Source organism: Microcaecilia unicolor, unplaced genomic scaffold (assembly GCF_901765095.1).
Source record: "Microcaecilia unicolor unplaced genomic scaffold, aMicUni1.1, whole genome shotgun sequence".
In the NCBI taxonomy this organism is placed as follows: domain Eukaryota; kingdom Metazoa; phylum Chordata; class Amphibia; order Gymnophiona; family Siphonopidae; genus Microcaecilia; species Microcaecilia unicolor.
The window spans coordinates 1-11,475 of record NW_021963442.1 but is presented as its reverse complement, the minus strand read 5'-3'; the positions used below and the strand labels follow the sequence as shown (position 1 = coordinate 11,475).

The following is an 11,475-nucleotide window of genomic DNA, read 5'->3' as shown; positions in this document are numbered from 1 at the left end:
GTCCCCATTTATCAGTTACCCCAGTTTTATGCAGTATACCAATTGAGCCAGTTACGCAATTCAAATATTTAGGAGTTGTTTTAGATTCAAATCTTACATTTACTGCTCAGATCTCCTTGGTCTTGAAAAATTGTTTTGCCCTTTGTAGGTTAAAAATGTCTCCAAGATTCAATCTGCACAGACATCACATGAAAATAGCCGGTGCCAGTCAAGCCCCCACCCCTGTGGGCCAACACTTTACAAGACCAGAACACTGCACCAGTGATTTCACAGTAAGAATACTGAAAGGTAATTTTAAAACAATACAGGAACGTAAGACCTTTGAAATAAGAATGATTGAATATTTTGACACCTAACAAATAAGGATCTGGGTTTTCTAACCCATTATAAACCATAAAGCTGTATTTCTCTGTTTATTACCCTCCTCTCACCTACCAACACCCATCCTGTTAGAATATCAATTAAATGCTTTGATGTCCCCTTGCATACCCTCACCCTCCCACTCTGTCAGACTGTCAAAGTAATGCTTTGATGTTTCTCTTATATATACTATCTGCTACCTCATTTGCTTATTTCCGATCTGACGAAGAAGGGCAACCTTCGAAAGCTAATCAAGAAATGTATTAAGTTATGGCCAATAAAAAAGGTATCATCTTATTTTCTTTTCCATGTTTTATTTTGTTTGATTTCTATTGATAACCTTTAAGAGTGGACTAACACGGCTACCACACCTCTCTACTTAAGACTATGTTAAAAACCCACCTTTCTATTAAGGCTTATACTGCCAGCTGAGGATTTACTGGGAAAGGCAGGTGGGCCCCTTAGCATTTCAGGGTACAGTGTTAGGACTTGGTGTGAATGTCCTTGATATGATTATGATTGTGTTTTTCCTTATTAACCAATGGTATTCATTTCTTTAATTGTCTGCTATTAATTATGACTTCACATCGATTTAATTTACTTGTTAAAAAAAAGCAATCAAGAAAGTTTTAATAAACAAACATCAGAATTACTATAGTGGTTTACCACAAAATAGAACCTTTTATTGGCCAGTTTATGCAATTAATCAAGTTATTAAAATTGTTAACTGATGTACAGCCCTAGACCTGTTACATTTTAACCACTTTCCAACGAAAAAGTATTTTGTCCAATGCTGTACAGCCAAGAAAGAACTGCTTTCCCATTCAACCTAACACTAAACTCTGCATGGAACACTTAAAACACTGGTATCATTATAATTAGCTTAATTTTTCATTCATGCTAAAAAATTTTTTACCTTTTTGATATTTTATTCAAGAGATTAGTAAATTTGCAATTAATTATTTTTGATACTGACAGTGATATAAGATGAAAACCAAAGATTATGTATGTTTAGGTATATTCTGTATGCATTAACAAAGAGTCAGTTTTTGCTAAGATCTGTGATGGGACTTTTCAGAAGCAAGGGAAAGGACTTATAAATAGTTCATTAGTGGCATCATAACTATAGCAAATGGCAATTTTAAGACATATAAAAATGTCCATTATTAAAATGACAATCTGCTTTTACCGGCAAAAGCCATTTTGACCAGTCTCCAGTTACTTTATCAGAACTCAGCTCTCAATAAAATTACAACTTATTTGAGACATTTCTAAAAGATATGGCATACGGGATAAACTCTAGCCATGAAGTGATCAAACTTAACCTGTCTCCCACATCATCTTTTCTTTATTTCACAATCATCCTGAATAATGGAAGCAGTGGAGTGGCTTAGAACAGCCAGCTGCAAACCAGAGAATCAAGGGTTAAGGGTCTGTTGCTTCCCCACCTCCCACTGATGCTCCCCATAACCCTGGGCAAGACACTTAACCCTCCAGTGCCACAAATACAAACTCAGGGCTAGATTTACTAAACTGTTTTCATCAATGGAGCTTACTAATAATGCATACTGAAGTGCAACAAAGCAGGTTCATCAATTTGGCCCTCAGCTTTAAGGCTTTCAGGACAGGGAAATACCTATCATACCTGATTAGCAACTCGCCTTAACCTTGGATTTGGAAAAGGTGATTAAATCTAGAAATCCAAATCATTATTTTGGCTGACCAACTACTATACGTTTACTTTTGTGAGAACTACGTTCAGGTACTCTTCCAGATCTAGCATAACTGAACTTGAACTTTGTTAATCTGGATAGGGAACAACCTGACAAGAATGTCCTGCTGCAAGCAACAAAACATGGGAAATTTAATCTGTCGTTGAAAAAAGGCCCATTTTAAGAAACTCCTTCAAAGGTACATTCTTGGTCCATTTAGATAGTGCTGCAGTCTAAGAAAGTGCTGTGGGATGCAGTGAAAAGAAAACCCCAACAACTTGATTCGTTTTTTTATAATTTTTGGAAATATCCAATGGAACATTCAGTGCAAGTGATTGTGATATGCAAAACTATCTTGAAACAGCTTGTATTAACATCCGTTAATATTAATAGCTAGAAATATGTTCTGCCATGCAGCATATTTCAGTATCATCGGTAATAAAAGGTTAGCATGAAAACAAATCTAGTGAACACAGCAAGATATACGTTCGTGCAAATGTGTTATTCTATAGTAATTCAAATTTTAACTTAATCTGGAGAACTGACGCTCATTCTTCGCATTTCATGGAACCTTATGTCCAGGGTTTCTTCTTAAAATGAAGACATTCATAGACATGGAAACTCTTGACACGCAAGCTCTATAAATCAATGTTGCCTGGATCAAGTGAACTGCATGCCAGTCTTCCTTAAGCCTTCACAGTTTTGAAAACGCTGTGCAGAGAGACCCAACCAAAATGATACAAAATGCCAAGCCGAGCAGCACATAGTTTTTTCGACCCTGTAGAGTTAAAAATAAAAACAAACCATAATGAAGAGCGAGTATCATATGAGGTTTCTCCTAAAATAATGAATACTGGGCCAAAAGATAACCATGGTTCTAAGCATGTAATAGTAATGCATAATGTATATAGGTCATATCAGAAATGGCTTACATCTAGTAACTGACACTTTAAAGTATGCTGCAACTGCAGTTCATACCCACCTTCCCACCAGAGAACTTGCAACCCAAGAATACTGCTCCCCCCATCCCACTTACTGATACTCACCCTAAACTGACCACGTTGCTATGTGCCCTGGGAGACCAGACCTACAGATTCTAAAAACATGAACCTTAACTTACTCCCAGAGCTACCCATCACTGAAAGCTTCTCCATCTGCATCAAATGATGCAAGACATTCCACCACTGCCAGAAATCTAGGGGACTGCGGTCATCCATTCCAACAAGACCTCCTTTTTCTCTAACAAAAACATTTTCCAAATAAGGAGCCTAGCCCCTCCCCCTTGTACCTCCAGACACAAGGGTTAATTTAAAAGAACCTCTGCTGCTTGACCACCACTTCTTGGCCTAACACACGTGCCATAAACTTACTAACTTGAGTCCAAAACTGCCGATCAGAAACAATGTTCAAACATGCCCACTGCAAGCCTACATTTATGTTGTAGGGGGTGGGGTGCTGGAATGCTGTTCTTGTTCCTTTTCCTCTCTCATCTCCTCTTTCTTATGGTTTATGTTAGTCCCCAGGTGGGAGGTGGGGAACGAGGGCATGAAGATTCACCATGTTCCCAACCCATGTTGGCCATTTTATTGCTTTGTGCCTAGAAACTTTGGAGGGTTCGGCTGAGGGATGGTAACGTACTGGAAATGTTTTTTTTTTCTTCATACAGTTGAGTGTTCCTCATAGGATTGAGATGGAAGGATTAGAAAGAAAACTGTAAAGTTAAAAGAACCATGATGCAATATATTTTGCCATGGTTGGTCATGTTTACATATTCGATAAAAAGATTTAAACAAAGTATGCTGACAACGATAATAAAATGCAATTCTTAATTACACAGTGTTCTCTCTGAAAAGAGAACCCCAATTTACTACTGGAGAAGGGGCTTTTCTCTACTTATACTAGAGTGGGCAGATACAGTCGTCAATAATGCTTTTCCTTGTAAAAATATATCTTTCCACAGAGATTATGAAATGGAAAGCACTTAAAAAAACCTGGCAAAGACACTTTGAAAACCGAAAATTTCACTCGTTCTGTTTGCAAATTTATTTTAGGCACACGAATGGAAAGCAAACTAACCACAGGAGGTAGCAGAGCTGTGGGTAGCTGAAAGGAATGGGGATATGGTGCCAGTCGTCTGTCCAGACACACTAACACTAGCTCTGACCTGGCATAGGGTTTATAGTGGAAAGAGTGCCCTTGTTTGGCACGCTGCCCGCTGAACATTATGGAGAAATATATAAAGACCTCATCAGAATGAATTTGCACGTTGTTTGCGCTGTGAACCAGCGAGCTTGTTTGTACACGCACTCGTTGGCTCTCAGCATTCTGTGCCAGCAAATGTGGGCACTGGGCTGGCACTAATGGCCTCTACTGCCCGCATCTGCTTCTGAGCATCAGGGCCTCAGACAGATGGCAAACGATCACACGTTTCTCTTTATTTGGCTGCTTTTGACTTCGGAAGAGACCATTTTATTTTTGGCTTTTGCCTGTTAGGCTGTGATTAACACCTACTGGGCGTGAGGAATTTCTCTGTGTACCCTTCTTATTAGGATTTATTTATCACCTTTTTGAAGGAATTCACTCAAGACAGTCTACAGCAAGAATAAAACAAACACAAGCAATAGCAACTACAGCAGTAAAAGTATTCAAACCTTAATAAAAAGTATGGCATAGTATGCTATATTACAATGTCAACGCAATATGTAATAAAACATTTTCACAGATAACCTACAATATAAGCAAAGATGGAACATATAGATAAGATAGAATAAAAGGAATAATAAATTAATTTAAAGAAAGTTGCAAATGAGTTCAGAAAGGTGTGGTAGGAAGTGTTAAGTACATTCACTTTGATCAAATAAGCTCTGCATATATAAGCACACACAGGATGTAGGCAAACATATTAATAAAGTATCTCATCAGGACTTATACATACCTGTATTTCTTTGAATACCAGAACTCCCCACAGAGCAGCAATAAACCCAGGACCCTAAAGAAAAAGTCCAAATTGTACTTGTTTGTTTTTGACTGGAATTTCTGTTTTTTTCAAGACAGCAATTCTCTCACATACAATTCCAGATCAGTAATATGTACTGATTTGAATAGTTCTACAAAGAAACCATAAGGATACATACACAAGGATCTCCATATCATAATGACCTTGAAACAAATGACCAAGTTATTTACCTGTAGCAGGTGTTCTCCATAAACAGCTGGATACAAGGCCTGACAAGATGGGCGATATCATCGAAGGAGTTGGGTGTAGGAAACTAATCTAGCTTGAGTAGGTACAATGCATACACACTACTTCCCACATGCCACTGTCACACGAAAGGGTGGTGGAAGTGTGGAATGGCCTCCCGGTGAAGGTTGTGGAGTCGAGGACTGTGTCAGAGTTTAAGAAAGCATGGGATAAGCACGTGGGATCCCTTAGGAAGAGGAGGGGTTGGGGCATAGGCGCCGACTCTGTGGGTGCTCGAGCACCCCCAATATTCCACCCACCGGAAGTAGTTCGCACCCTCCCTCTGAGTTCCAAGGTCGTCGTCCCTCCCTCCCTTCGAGTTCCAGGCCTCCTCCCTCCCTCCGAATTTTAAATGTCATCTCTTGACTTATCTCATCGGGGACGGGTTACAGCGGCCGGCAGCAGTGGTGAAATGCGTGCAGGGCCCTTCTCTCTCAGCTCTGATCCCGCCCTTGCAGAAACAGGAAATGAGGGGGGAATGCACTACCTGTTAAAAAAAAAAGTCAGCACCCCCAATCATTTTGAAAAGTTGGCTCCTATGGGTTGAGGGGTTACAGAGAATGGGCAGACTGGATGGGCCTTTATCTGCAGTCATGATTCTATGTTTCTATTCTAGTTTTACAGCTTATAACAGAATATAACTCCACAGGAGGTAGGAAAGTATGTGAAAACATGCATCCTGCTGTCCACAGAAAATGTCTGCAACAGATAAGAAACTTGCTTTTCTCCAAGGACAAGCAGCATAGCAAGTCCTCACAACACGAGACCAACTAGCTACAGGCTGCTAACTTGAGAGGGGGAATAATATAACTAAAGGCAGTGAAACAAGCAGACACCTATTTTATTTTCTGTGGCAACAAGCCTTTTGTCTATTTTTTGTTGTTGTTTTTGGAAGGGAGCCTGGAATCAAAGGAAATGGGCCTGAGAGAGTTGGTTTATGATGGATGAAGACGATGATGATATATTAATACACATGCTTATATTCTGCAGTTTCCACAAAAAAAGAAAATGTATACTGAGACTATAATAAGAAATAAAACTAGTCAGTTGCTAGGAACTACATATAATTGACCCATCTAATAATACCTTAAAAATTGAGTTTTTAAATTCTTCCTAAATTGCATGTAATCTAATTATCAATGATAATGAATTCCATAGTAACATAGCTTGATATGTAAACACAGCATTGAAGGTCTTTTCATACTGCATACCTTTTCCTAAAGATAAATATAAAATTAATTATTGATGATTATGCAATAATCTATAAACTGTGAAGGGTATTATAAGGTTACATAGATAATCTTGAGTAAGGCCATGAAAAATTTTAAAAATCAGAAAACTTGTAAATGATAAAAGGTTTCTGCTGGGAGCCAATGTAATTTAACAAGCCACATTAATTTTGCTACTACATTTTGCAGGGTTTGCAATTGCTTCAAAAGTTTAGGGGTCCTTTTACAAAAGGCACACTAGCATTCTTAGCATGCATTTAAAATAAGCATGTGCTAAACGTTAGAGACACTCATACATTTCCATGGGCGTCTCTAGTGTTTAGCACGCGCTAATCATCAGCGTACACTAAAACCGCTAGCGTGCCTTTAGGACATAAGACAAAAGAATAGCCACACTGGGTCAGATGAATGGTCCATCTAACCCAGTATCCTGTTTCCAAGAGTGGCGAAGCTAGGTCACAAAGTCCCTGACAGAAACCCAAATCATGGATGCCTCACATTAGTGAGGCAGCCGACATAAAGGAGATTACAATAATCTGTGTGATAATATAGAAGTCTGAGCCACTAACTTACACAGATCAAATAAAACATACTTCCTAATACATCTAAGCTTTCTCAATTTAAAAAATACCTTTTCACTAAAAGGCTGACATGAGGCTCCATAGTAAGCGTCAAATCCAATGTTGACCCCAGTACCCTTTTGAATGCTTATTGAAGGAAGGTCGCTTGGAGAAGTCCCAGGAGAAGGGCCTAACCAAAGGACTATCATTTTATCATAGTAACATAGTAAATGACGGCAGATAAAGACCTGTACGGTCCATCCAGTCTGCCCAACAAGATACTTTATATGTATACCCAAGTTTGATTTGTCCTTGCCTTTCTCAGGGCACAGACCATAGAAGTCTGCCCAGCACTGTTCTTGTACTAAGTTCTGAAGCAAACGTTGAAGCCCCTTAAAAAATTTACACTCCAGCCCACCCCTATCTATTGTCATAATCAGGACATAGACAGCAGAAGTCTGCCCAGCTCCTGTTTTGTTTCCCAATTACCGGCGTCGCCATCCAATCTCCGCTAAGATTCCGTGGAACCATTCCTTCTAAACAGGATTCCTTTGCGTTTAACAACTAAAAATAAAAAACCAAAAACCCACCACCCAGACAGACATGCAGTCATGGGATGGAATCACAGGGATGACAATTTTAAAAGCCATTTCAGCAGATAAAGCAAGGTTTAATGTGCAGAAATAGGTGCTTTTAAAACTGAAAATATGGTATGCATGTAAAATTATGAGCATAAAACTTCTATATGCCATAACAGAGGCCCTTCCAGGGTCAGATTTTCAATTTATGTATAAACTTTCTAAAATATACACATAAGGGCATAAATCTACCTAGAAAACATGTGTGCCAAAGAGCAGAGGTATAAATGCAAATGCAAAATTCCCCGAGGTAATTTTCAAAATGGAAGTATGCACATATTTTGTTTTTAAAGTTTACCTGTACTGACACAGCTTAGTATTTATACACGTGCTCAGAATACATGAATCCTTAAGACAAGTGCATGAATGAACAGTTAGGGCTCAGATCTTGATGCCTGGCACTACTGCTCAATAATTTCAAATGTGTGTTGGCTTCTGTGTATACTGCCAAGTGTACAATACACACACATACATCTTTCCTGAGCTGCAGTAGGTCTGTGAATACACAGAAGACCAACATTAAGTGGTGCTGCCAATCTAGCACCAACCCCAACAAATACATTTGTCAGTAAAATCTGAAAGAACAAAATAATGTGGTATGTTAAGCAGCTAGAGAATTTTTTTGTTTGTTTTAACTGCACTGGCTGGTTTTAATACGTAGTAGCCATTGGTGTGGATCCATGTAATCATCTACTGCACAGCAAAATCCACACTGGCTGCTTAAGACAGTTTAGTAAGGGCATCTTTCGTGTCTTTATAAAAATAGACACCTTCTTTCCCTATTAACCAAGTCACCCTGTTATTTGCTAAACACTCACCTGATTTCTTTTGTGCATCGTTACAAAATACAAGCATAAATTCTGCAGAAAACCATACGTGGATGATGGCGTGGACATTACACCTGCTCAACAGGTATAAATGTACACATGTACAATATGTGCAATCATGCATATTTTATAATATGCGCAGAAGCCGTAACTTTGCCCATGCTCCCCCAGAACATGCCTACTGTACCAATACATGTCAGCTTGCACCGTGCATATTTCAGGCATTTGACTTGATTTTATAAGATTGTTGTAATAGAAATCCCATGCAGTGAAAACAAACTTTCATTCACAAACATACAAACTAAAAAATTGTGACCTCATCTTGCAGAATTTTGGACAGGCAGTAGGGGAAATGGGGGAAACCCTTTATCACACAATCACCTTACATAAGAGCCAATATAATCCTTTATCTGTTCTATCTGGTATAAGAGGCTTGGGAAGGCTTGCCGCAAGTTGGACCCGATAAGACTCCCCAAGTAAAAAGCTGATGGTAGCCGCAGCACCAAGCAGCCCAATACAACACACAAAGGGCCCACCCAAAAGTAAGGCAGCATCAAAGAATTTTCTATTTCTGCAGTGGTGATGGATGGGACTCCCATTCTCCCTCTCCTCAATTACAGCAGGCCTACCTTGGGGACTAGGCCTTCCCCTATGACACGTCCTGCCTCCTCCGACGCAACTTCCTGCTTCCATGAGGGATGCGCCACGGGGAAAGGCTGAGTCCCCGAGGCAGGCCTGCTATAATCGCTAGAGTGAACACCGCTAATGGCAGCAGACAGACTCATCTACTTCAAGAAGGCAAATGTCCGACTACAAGGAGGGGAAAGAGATGCTTGCTGAACCTACCCAATGGTGAGAGAGAGAGCTGAAGGTGTAGCTCTAATGGTCCTGGGTGGGGTGGGGAGGGGACAGACAGATGGCAGGCAGGCAGATAGGAGGGAAAGATGCAGTACCCTGGAGTGGGAGATGTGTTATAGATGTGGATTTGAAGGGGGAAGGGAGAGAGTGAGATAGGCTGGACTGGGTCTGTGGGCAGAGAAGAGAGAGGCTTCTAGACATATGTACGCTGACAATGTTACTGTAATCCCTTTTATTAACTCTTTTATCAGAAATTGCTCAACAAATAGAAAATGGGATTGGTACCCTTAATGGCTACACGGCTTAAATTAAATATTGAAAAAACAAAGGGCCCCTTTTACTAAGCAGCATAGGCACCTATGTGCGCCTAACACGTGCCAAATTGGAGTTACCGCCCAGTTACCGAATGGCTCTTGCGGTAATTTCAATTTTGGTGCACATCCGCTACGTGCGTCTGAAAAATATTTTTTTATTTTCTGGCGCGCATAGCGGACACGCGTCAAGTGGCATCTGATGTGTGTAGGTCATTACCACCCAAATTCTTTACCGCTAGGACTATGGCTGCCTGGAATAGACTTCCTGAGCCAGTACGTAAAGCTCCATATCTGGCCGTCTTCAAATCTAAGCTAAAAGCCCACCTTTTTGATGCTGCTTTTAACTCCTAACCCTTATTCACTTGTTCAGAACCCTTATTTTATCATCCTCACTTTAATATTCCCTTATCTCTTGTTTGTCCTGCTTGTCTGTCCTAATTAGATTGTAAGCTCTGTCGAGCAGGGACCGTCTCTTCATGTTCAAGTGTACAGCGCTACGTACGTCTAGTAGCGCTTTAGAAATGATAAGTAGTAATAAGTAGTAAGCAGTAAGGTCTCAGACCCAAAATGGACATGCGGCAATTTTCATTTTGCTGTATGTCCATTTTCAGGGAGGGGGGGGGGGGGGGGAGGCCTTTTTTTTTTAAGGTGATAAAAAAAGGGATTTTGTACTATGAAAAAGTTAAGAAGGATAAGATCATATTTTTAATTTAATGCTTTTAAATTAATGGCACAATCCCTACTTTTATTGCAGATGGATTACTGCAGTGCTATCTTTGTGGGCTTATCTGAAAGCCTGTTAAAAAAAAAACAAATTACAGACTTTTCAAAATACAGTGGCTAGAAAGTTTGAACCAGTTTCTCCATTATAGTTAAGCCTTCATTAGCCCCCTGTTAGGGCCCAAATTGTTTTTTAATTGTGTGCTAAACCTCTCTTATTTTGTATGGATTTGTTCTGGAATACTTTCCAGATCTTGTAACTCTTACACGAAAAAACAGAGTTTTACCTGATAGGCTTCCACTGCTATTGCAACATCTCCCAAAAGGGTAATTTACAGAAGTGTGTTTAATAGCTTTTTTTCTTTTCAGTCAGTCAAATGGTGGAACACTTTTCCTTTGAAAATCAGAACAATTATTCAATATAGATCATTTTGGAAGGCTCTTAAAACACATCTTTTTTTTTTTCTTACATTTGTATCCCGCACTTTCCCCACTCATAGCAGGTTCAATGCGGCTTACATATTATATACAGGTACTTATTTGTACCTGGGGCAATGGAGGGTTAAGTGACTTGCTCAGAGTCACAAGGAGCTGCCTGTGCCTGCAGTGGGAATCGAACCCAGTTCCCCAGGACCCAAGTCCACCACTCTAACCACTAGGCCACTCCTTCACTCTCTTTTCAGTTGCTTAATGAGTAATGATCTGTTGTCAAGCTGAATTTGTATTGTAGCTCTCTGGAAATGCCCAGCGTTTTTCTTATTGTGAACTGCATGGAGCTCTCGTGGGACTTAGCGGGATATAAGATTTCTATTGTATAGAGAAAGATGCTGGATGGAATGGTCACAGACCCTTGGTGGGGGGGGTGGGGGGGAGGGAGAGAGAGACAGACACAGAGAGAAATGCAGGTGCTGCTCTGATGGACCAGAAGGAACAGACAGACAGGGAAAAGATGAAGAAAGGGACGGGGAGTTATAGATGTAGACCATCGGGGGGGGGGGGGGGGGGGGGGGGGGGGG

The 11,475-nt window shown here is 40.1% G+C and overlaps 1 long non-coding RNA gene across 1 annotated transcript; it reads right to left on the bottom strand.

Annotated features, from left to right (window-relative positions):
* Window positions 1-1,021: 1,021 nt before the first annotated feature.
* Window positions 1,022-5,063, bottom strand: LOC115459327. The gene is made up of 2 exons (XR_003940251.1): window positions 5,008-5,063; window positions 1,022-2,850 (listed from the first exon to the last, which is right to left on the bottom strand). It is a non-coding gene; the product is annotated as an uncharacterized LOC115459327 (long non-coding RNA).
* Between the last annotated feature and the right edge of the window lie 6,412 nt (window positions 5,064-11,475).